Source organism: Limulus polyphemus, unplaced genomic scaffold, assembly GCF_000517525.1.
Source record: "Limulus polyphemus unplaced genomic scaffold, Limulus_polyphemus-2.1.2 Scaffold1, whole genome shotgun sequence".
In the NCBI taxonomy this organism is placed as follows: Eukaryota; Metazoa; Arthropoda; class Merostomata; order Xiphosura; family Limulidae; genus Limulus; species Limulus polyphemus.
The window spans coordinates 1,463,705-1,472,270 of NW_013665611.1; the positions used below are offsets into that span (position 1 = coordinate 1,463,705).

General features: G+C 35.5%; 1 pseudogene; it reads left to right on the forward strand.

Moving 5' to 3' along the window:
- The window catches only part of LOC106459832, a 44,646-nt pseudogene extending 40,936 nt beyond the window's left edge, over positions 1-3,710 (forward strand).
- The last annotated feature ends 4,856 nt before the right edge of the window (positions 3,711-8,566 follow it).

The window sequence follows — 8,566 nt, forward strand, 5'->3', positions numbered from 1 at the left end:
TTCAATACCAGAACTCGTCAGTTGAGCTGGCCCATGAGTCATATAAGGTTTGTTTCCTTGTTTTTGAATTTCGCAGAAGGCTACACGAGGGCTATCTGCGCTAACCGTCCCTAATTTAGCAATGATAGAATAGAGGGAAGGCAACTAATCAACACCACTCACCGCTAACTCTTGGTCTACTCTTTTACCAACGAATAGTGGGACTGACCTTCACATTATAACGTCCCCCCTTGCTGAAAGGGCGAGCATATTCGGTATGATAGGGATTCGAACTTATAACCCTCAGATTGCGAGTCGAGTGCCCTAACCACCAGACCATGTCAGGCCGAGTAATATGTGCTAAGCGCTTTAGTTTCTAATACTACGCCACATAAATTTGCATTTATTTTCTAAAACACGCAAACTTAAATTAAACTCCAGCTTTACAAAGTACCTGGAACATAATTACGTGGTATCAGTGCTTCAAATTTATTGATAATCAATTCTTCATCGTTTAAATTTACGATTTAATATTATAGTCCTCTATCTTGGCTAAACTAAAATAGTCCTAAATATAATGTAATAATGATTTTACTGATAAATTAGCATTGATTTATAATACAAATTTCGGTCATATTTAAATTATTTCATCATATTTTTCATACCATGTGTATCGACAACGTATTTAGTTCACATTTAGTCTTTGAATAAAGTTTGTTTTCTCGTTAATGACGTATTTATAGTTTATCGAATATCATTATTGTAAATTATTTCATAAAATTTTGTGCATTACTATGAGATTTGTTTTAGTTTATTTTCTATTAAACAACAAATAGTATGCGAATTCTTAGAGTCTGGGAGTTTTTATTTATTACCGAACATCCCGAGAAATAAAACTAACATTCTGATAATCTATTATTTTTTGCATCAACCAACCAGTGATATTTAAATATTAATTCTTTGTTCATTTTCAGAGGGCAAGCGCTACTTCTGCGTGCTATGTCACCATATCTTCATTCACCCCTATCCAGTGATCGGGCACTTGATGTACTGGTGCGAAAAACGGAACTGCGTCAAAAATGCCATACCTCCCTCCAACCTTGCCACCACTGTATTTTCAGAACTACTGACGTCTAAGCAAACTAAACCACGAGTTAAAAGTTTCGACATTGCTTCATTGACTGCTAATTCGAATGACAGTGACAAAGATATTGTTAAAAGTGGTACTTGTGGTTTAGAAAAGAGGAGTGAACATACGAAACAGGATCATGGCGATGACAATGATCCTTTGATCAATGTTGTGTCAGGTGTAAAAAGAAAAGAAACTTTAAACTATCCTGATGAAACAGTTAGGAATAAGAAACGACAGAAAACGGCTGAAGAACAAACACATTTGCTTTCATCATCACAGTCTATTGCTAGATGCGTTTCGTCCTCTCCAGAAATGTTACCATTCTCAAATTTGGAATTACAAAGTTCTCGTAGGACACCAGGGCGGAAAATTAATCCCATTTCCTCCAACAACAACAACATGATTAACGTTACGAGCAGAGATGTTTCCAATCCAGCAACAACACTGAGCGCCTTTAAAAAAGTAAACAAACCAGGTTCAACTTCTGTGTCCTCCTCTTCACTTTTCTCCTCCTTGGATTCCTCATTTTATACTACAGCACCCACTTGCGAAGTATTTTCAAAACATCTTGTTCCGTCACTTGTTCCCGGGCTTTCAGTTAATCTTCCACATTTAACTAGTAATCCCTCTGGCGTTACCCCTACTCCTTTATCCATGTTTAGAAGCATCCAAAGCCAGGCACTTTCTTCTTCAGACAATATGAACAGCGCTTTTTCACCTACTACAAAACTGTCGCCCTCAGCATTAGACCCTAGAGGAGTATGTCCGTTGAGGCTAGGAGACCTAAAGCTACAGAGTATCCCGCGGGAGTCTGTGGACACCAGCTCTCTCCTCTCCTCTTCTATGCAACGGATGCAGCTACACGGATTTGCTGTTTCACCTACCAGATACTTTCCAACAATTTTAAACTCTAATATTCCATCTACAAAGACCATCACGCCATCTCTTTTATCTTACTTACCGCCATCTTTAGCCGCCCTATCGTTTCCAACACATAACTTTTGTGCTAAGTGCAACGCTAGTTTTAGAATGACCAGTGACTTAGTATATCACATGAGGTCTCACCATAAGAGGGAAACCGATCCAGTGAAAAAAAACGGGAAGAAAACTTAAATGCAACATCTGTAACGAAAGTTTTCGGGAACGTCACCACTTGACAAGGCACATGACGTCACATCAATAACTGTAAAAAAATGTCTAAGTATACTTCGCTTACTACATACTGCCATCCATGTATAGATATAGTTGGAAGTAAATGCAAATGCTATCGTCTCAAGTGCAATTTCCAACAGTGTTATTTATTGTGATTTCATTTGTCTAGTACCTAGGCTAGTTCTCCTCCACAACTATGTGAAGACCGCGACATCTGTGAGTCATTATTAGAATAAGCAATTCGTTAATCATCTTTTACAATTTCTTGTTGTCAACAAACACTATTCTGTTATTATTGATTTACAGCAAATGTAAGGTGATACGATATTCCCTAACTAAAGTTACGGTGGTGTTGTTGAGCTCATTAAATAATGTTTAAATAAATTTAATTCAGTCGTTTGTCGGTGTTACAGAATGTTGTCGTCACGAGAAAATCAATAACAATTTAGAAAAGGATTCGGCTGAGAGAACATTCTAAAATCGCGAATCACTTTTTTCTTTCGTTTTTCATCAAGACTTTGATAAAAATAAGCTGCTAAGGTAATTTCTGGCAAGTACACAAGACATATATTCCTAAAACTCTCTATAAATGTAAAACAAAATTGCTAGGCCGTTTTCCTGTCGATATTTGCAACTGTTTTAGATGTTTTATTAATTTCTGAAAGAATGATATATTTTCTCGTAATTCGTATCGAGTAAACGTGTAATATTTTTCACGGTTTAAGAGGTCATTTAAAATTTATGAAATAGAGTAAGTGAACTAAATAACAGAAGAGGGACAAACAACTAAGTAGTCTTATTACCAATGAAAGTATGAAGTTTACTAAATTTACCATTTTACTCCTAATGAAAGAAAGCCCACTTTCCAACGCCGCTCGGGTTATTGTGTTTCTTTTCTGATACAAAGTTCAATACCTTAATATTTAATCCTTCTAGATTACCATTACCACATCACGTACTAATTTTAACTTCCAGTTTTAATAAACCGGTGTTAATAAAATCTATTTTAAAGTGTTTTCCGTCGAAAGTATCATTAACAAGTACAACACTGTTTAAAACATAAATATTCATTAGGATAGTTAGTACCGGCTTCTAACAGTAATGGTGTTATAACTTATAAAACGCATGCGTACTAATATGCACCATGAACACTAAACGTAGAAACAGTAAAGAATCATTTTGTTTATAGGGAAGTTTTGTTTGTTTGTAATTAAGCACATAGCTACACAATGGGCTATCTGTGCTCTGCCCATCACGGTTATCGATCGAAACCCGGTTTCTAGCGTTCCAGGTCCGCAGGCAACCGCTGTGCCACTGGGGGACATAGGGAATTTAAAAAAGAAGCTGTATTTACTTACAAGGCTTACACACGATTCATCAGAGATTTAAACATGCCTTAAGGGCTACGTCTGTACAAGTAACAATTGTGTCTGTAAACTGTTCTCGTGAATATATTCTAATGTTAATTATTGTAAATCTATTGGAAGATGTAAATGTTTTCTTCCTGTTATGACAAACAGATTTATCAAAATGTCTGTATATATCGATGTTCAAAATAAAAAAGTTATAAATAATAATCACGCCTTGTTGTCAGTACTCAAACTTCTGAGCACGTTTTATTGAGTGTTGGAATTGCATGAAGATCTGAAATCAATACATTACGATAAATTGCCGTTTGAATACAGGTGATAACTGGTTAGTTCTGAAAGGACTGGACTACTCGCCCTTTTTTTTTTTTTTGATCACTGATCGTCACAACGGTAATCTTCAAGTGCTGGAGAAATAGTGGAGATATGAAAGTTCTTAATTATTTAATCAACAAATATTGTCTGTGCTTTATGGAAAAGTTTACATACGGCATTGTACACCGAAGGAACCTACTCCTAGTTATATAATGACAAGGTCACTCATTGAAGAATTCATTAAAATATAATTTGTTTGTCTTTTGTTAGTTCAAGTGTAAGTAAAAAATAATCGAATATTACGCCGTTAGTCGTAAGGGATGTTCGTAACGAAAGAAAACCGATTTTTGACTTTTGCTCTCACGTCTGTAAATGGAAATATAAATCACTGACACACTGAGATGTCAACTTTCTATGCCTATATCGCTGACAAATAACTTTTAAATATTTCAAAAATAAATTATTTTGAATGCAAGCGAGAAAGCAGAGAATAAGATCTTCGATGTTTGAGCTAGAAAATTTTCCTGGGACTTTAAAAATAAAACAAGAGTTTTTAAATGACCATTGTTTTTTAAAAAATAAGTTATTAGAGTATAAATATAAGACTCTTTCACCTCCATGAGCACATAAATGCCCTCTTCTGAGAAATATCCATAAATGCCCTTCCCTGAGAAATAGGAATGCAATAAAATCAATAGTTTATAGTTAATTAAAAAAAAATATTAAATATTACATATTAATTTCCAAATTAAAAAATAAATACAAGAATAATTAATTTACTTCTTATAATGAAAATATATTATCTGTGAGATATCTCAAGTAATTATCTCCAAGACATTTCATATTGATATGACAACTAACAAGCGAACTGTAAGTAATATACGTCACATGTGTTACTGTCTGTATCACGTCACATGTGTTACCGTCTGTATCACGTCACATGTGTTACTGTCTGTATCACGTCACATGTGTCACTGTCTGTGTCACGTCACATGAGTTACTGTCTGTATCACGTCACATACATGTATGTCACTGTCTGTATCACGTCACATGTGTCACTGTCTGTATCTAAAGATAAACCTACCACTGGGAGAGTTTGTTTTTTTACCTGTAAATATAAGAGTGATTGAGAAAAGATTATCAACATTATGTTATACACAACAGCCTTGGCCGGCATACCTACTAGCCAGCGTGCCGACTGTAATCTTGTGGATTAATGGTTCGCGTCCCATTGCATTAAAAATCAAACCCTGTACTTAGGAGTCGTGGTTGCGTTGTAAGATTTACGGTCAACTCCCATTATTCGATTAAAGTAGCTAAAGAACTGGAGTGAGTGATTTTGACTTGCTGTCTACTCTCTAGTACATCTGTTCAAGACTAAGAACGATTATGTGAAAGATACCCGTTTTGGTGGCTTTGTGCCATAATTTTAAACAAGCAAAAGACAGCAGACCACATTACCCACTTCGTTGCAAGTTTGGTTATAATATAAATTCAGCTCTTCTAGTTTGTAAATAGAATATAGATATTGAATCCTCATGTTTGTTACCCTCGCCCTTGAACTGGGGGCAAGGGTATTGTATTTGGCTCCGTATGTATGTATGTACATATGTCCGCGCGCGTATCTCGTAAATGAATAAACCGATTTACGTGACATATTTACAGGAGATAGGGTGTCCTCATAGAACGGTCCTTACCAAATCTGGTTTGGATCCAGATTCGGATTCTGGGTCGTTTTTTAATGGAGATATAGGGCATTTTCTCAGTTTGTTCATAATACCTGTGTAAAAAGTGAGCGGATTAGGACCGGATTTCAGGCGCACTTTGCAACCAAAAATCCAAATATTTGTGGCTGGACGAGGGTATGCAATCTCTCTGATTGCTGTTGTTTAGATTCCGGTTCGTTACTAGTCATCTGCTAAGCAGCATAACGGAAAGAAAAATGTTTCACTAATTACGCTATATCCGATTCAAGCGCCCCCAGTGGCACAGCGGTATGTCTGCGGACTTACAACGCTAGAAACTGGGTTTCAATACCCGTGGTGGTCAGAGCACAGATAGCCCATTGTGTAGCTTTGTGCTTAATTACAAAACAAACAAACAAACCGATTCAATATATTGAGATGGGGCGACATCTATTAAGAGCATTTTACTCACTTATGACGTTGAAAGTTTTAAGCAAGGCATTCTATAAGTCAGTGGTTCTCAAACAATGTTTGTCCGCAGACCACATATCGGCCTTATCCCACCCGCTTTCGCTTGCCACCGCAAAAAATAAAATAATAATAATAAAAAAACTCGTCAGAATTAATAGAAAGAATGGCACTGCTTTTGAAGTGACTTCCATTTTGGACCAGCTCGCGGACCACCTGGAGGACCCTTGCTGACCACACTTTCAGAACCACTGTTATCAGAAACAACAATTACCCTACATCTTATTTTAAAGTGATGAACATTTTTTTATAAATTTCCAAAATAATTTAGCATTGTATGTCTTATACAACAAAAGCGAAATGCCATCAGAACATTTCACAAATACATCCATTGTACAAAAATCGCCTTTACTTTTATCGCACGAATAAATAAGTAGAAATATTGTAAGTAAATCCAAACTATAGAACTAGTGTAAGAATATATATATATATAGTAATTTAATGGGTTTTGAAACAAGATTTCGAAACCTAAACCTACTCTACAATGCTTCTATTTAAAATATCATACAAATTATTCTCAGTTTACTATTCCACTATTCTCATGCAAGTGAAATTTTGTCAGTTCTTAAAGAATGAACTTACATTGAAACCGCGTTTTAATTAATTTTTTTTTTTTACTTTCTTATCAAGCTACTGATTTAGTTACTTATTCTTAAGAAGTAGAAATTTGAGTTCAGACCACAATGCTAGTATGAAAAAACAATGCTATATATAGCATTAAAACGTACACATTGCGGTTCTTATAGTTCTGTTAATACTGTTCATGTCCAACTATCTCCGAAGACAACAAGCAATTTAAGCGAACTGGACACTTTTCATTCTTGCTTCGACGAAAAACGGAATGATTGTTAAAACGCTAGTTTTTATCAGTGTTATCACTGTTGTTTGTATTGTTCCACAAAATATCCTTACCAAGTGACTTCCCTTGAAAACTTTACTTACCTGAGAGTAAATTCCTATGCGACACGGGAAGATTTTCTTATATCTAATTATATCCGCCTAAGACACTAACTTAAACAATCTCGTTAAACGACTAGCGTACAGAAATAAAACATTCGTCACTAGACGATTGGTCTCAGAATCCCGATGTTGACTGCGATGCTAGATGCATTAACAACAACTGTATGAGTTTCAGGTGTCGTGTTATGTCATTTACCTGTAGGTCTGATTTAATTTTGTTTATTTCGAATTTTGTGCAAAGCTACACGAGGGCTAACTGCGCTTGCCGCCCCTAATTTAGCAGTGATAGGACTAGAGAAAAGGAAGCTAGTCATCACCACCCATCGCGAACTTTTAGGCCACTTTTTGCCAACGAATAGTGGGATTGGCCGTTGCATTATAATGCAACCACGGCTGAAAGGGCGAGTATGTTTCGATGACGAGATTCGATCCTGCAACCCGCAGATTGCGAGTCAAGTGCCCTGAAAACCATGCCATGCCAGGTCCTCTACCTGTAGGAACTTACAGCAAATTAGCTCACACGTGTAAAACCTCGACGTTATCATAGACACCACTATTTAGGAACAAGCAGTCTGACTGAAGCTTGAAAAATGCCTTCCGGGTTTAATTCTGGGAAGAACTGGCCATTGGACAGACTTTACGCTGGTGTTTTTACCTAAAACTTCATTAACTATCCTAAAACGTTCGTAAACAAAAATATTCACGAACGATAAAATATACACAATTGAGGCATTCAAAGCATATAACGTATAAAACACGCAGTGTTGATTCAGAACGACACGACAGCATGCTTATCGAACTATCATAGTAAGCTAATCAAAATTATGATATAACATGTAAAGAAGAAGAAGAAGAAATTTAAAAAGTATTACAGAAATGGATATATAAGACAATTCATAAATACAGAAGTTATATCAAACAGTCTATTTTAAATTAGTTAGTGAGTATGAGTTATAAAAATCAAATTTTTATCAACCACGAAGTCTTCCCACACTTCGTTGCACTATACATTAACACACATATATGTACATAAAGTGTGATGTAGTTTTTTTTACATTAATCTATTGCGGAAATACCGTATACATACAGAGTTAAATATTCTTCATAGTACATAGTGCATAATGAATCTAAACCAAGGAAATCTTTCTGTATTTTTAACATAGGTAATACTCGTCGACTATTTATTGAAATACTATGTATCACTTAAAAACACTTCACCTTGTTAGTAATTAGTATCACTTAAAAACCCTTCACCTTGTTAGTAATGAGTATCACTTAAAAACCCTTCACCTTGTTAGTAATGAGTATCACTTAAAAATACTTCACTTTGATAGTAAATAGTATCACTTAAAACCCTTCACCTTGTTAGTAATGAGTATCACTTAAAAATACTTCACTTTGATAGTAAATAGTATCACTTAAAACCCTTCACCTTGTTAGTAATGAGT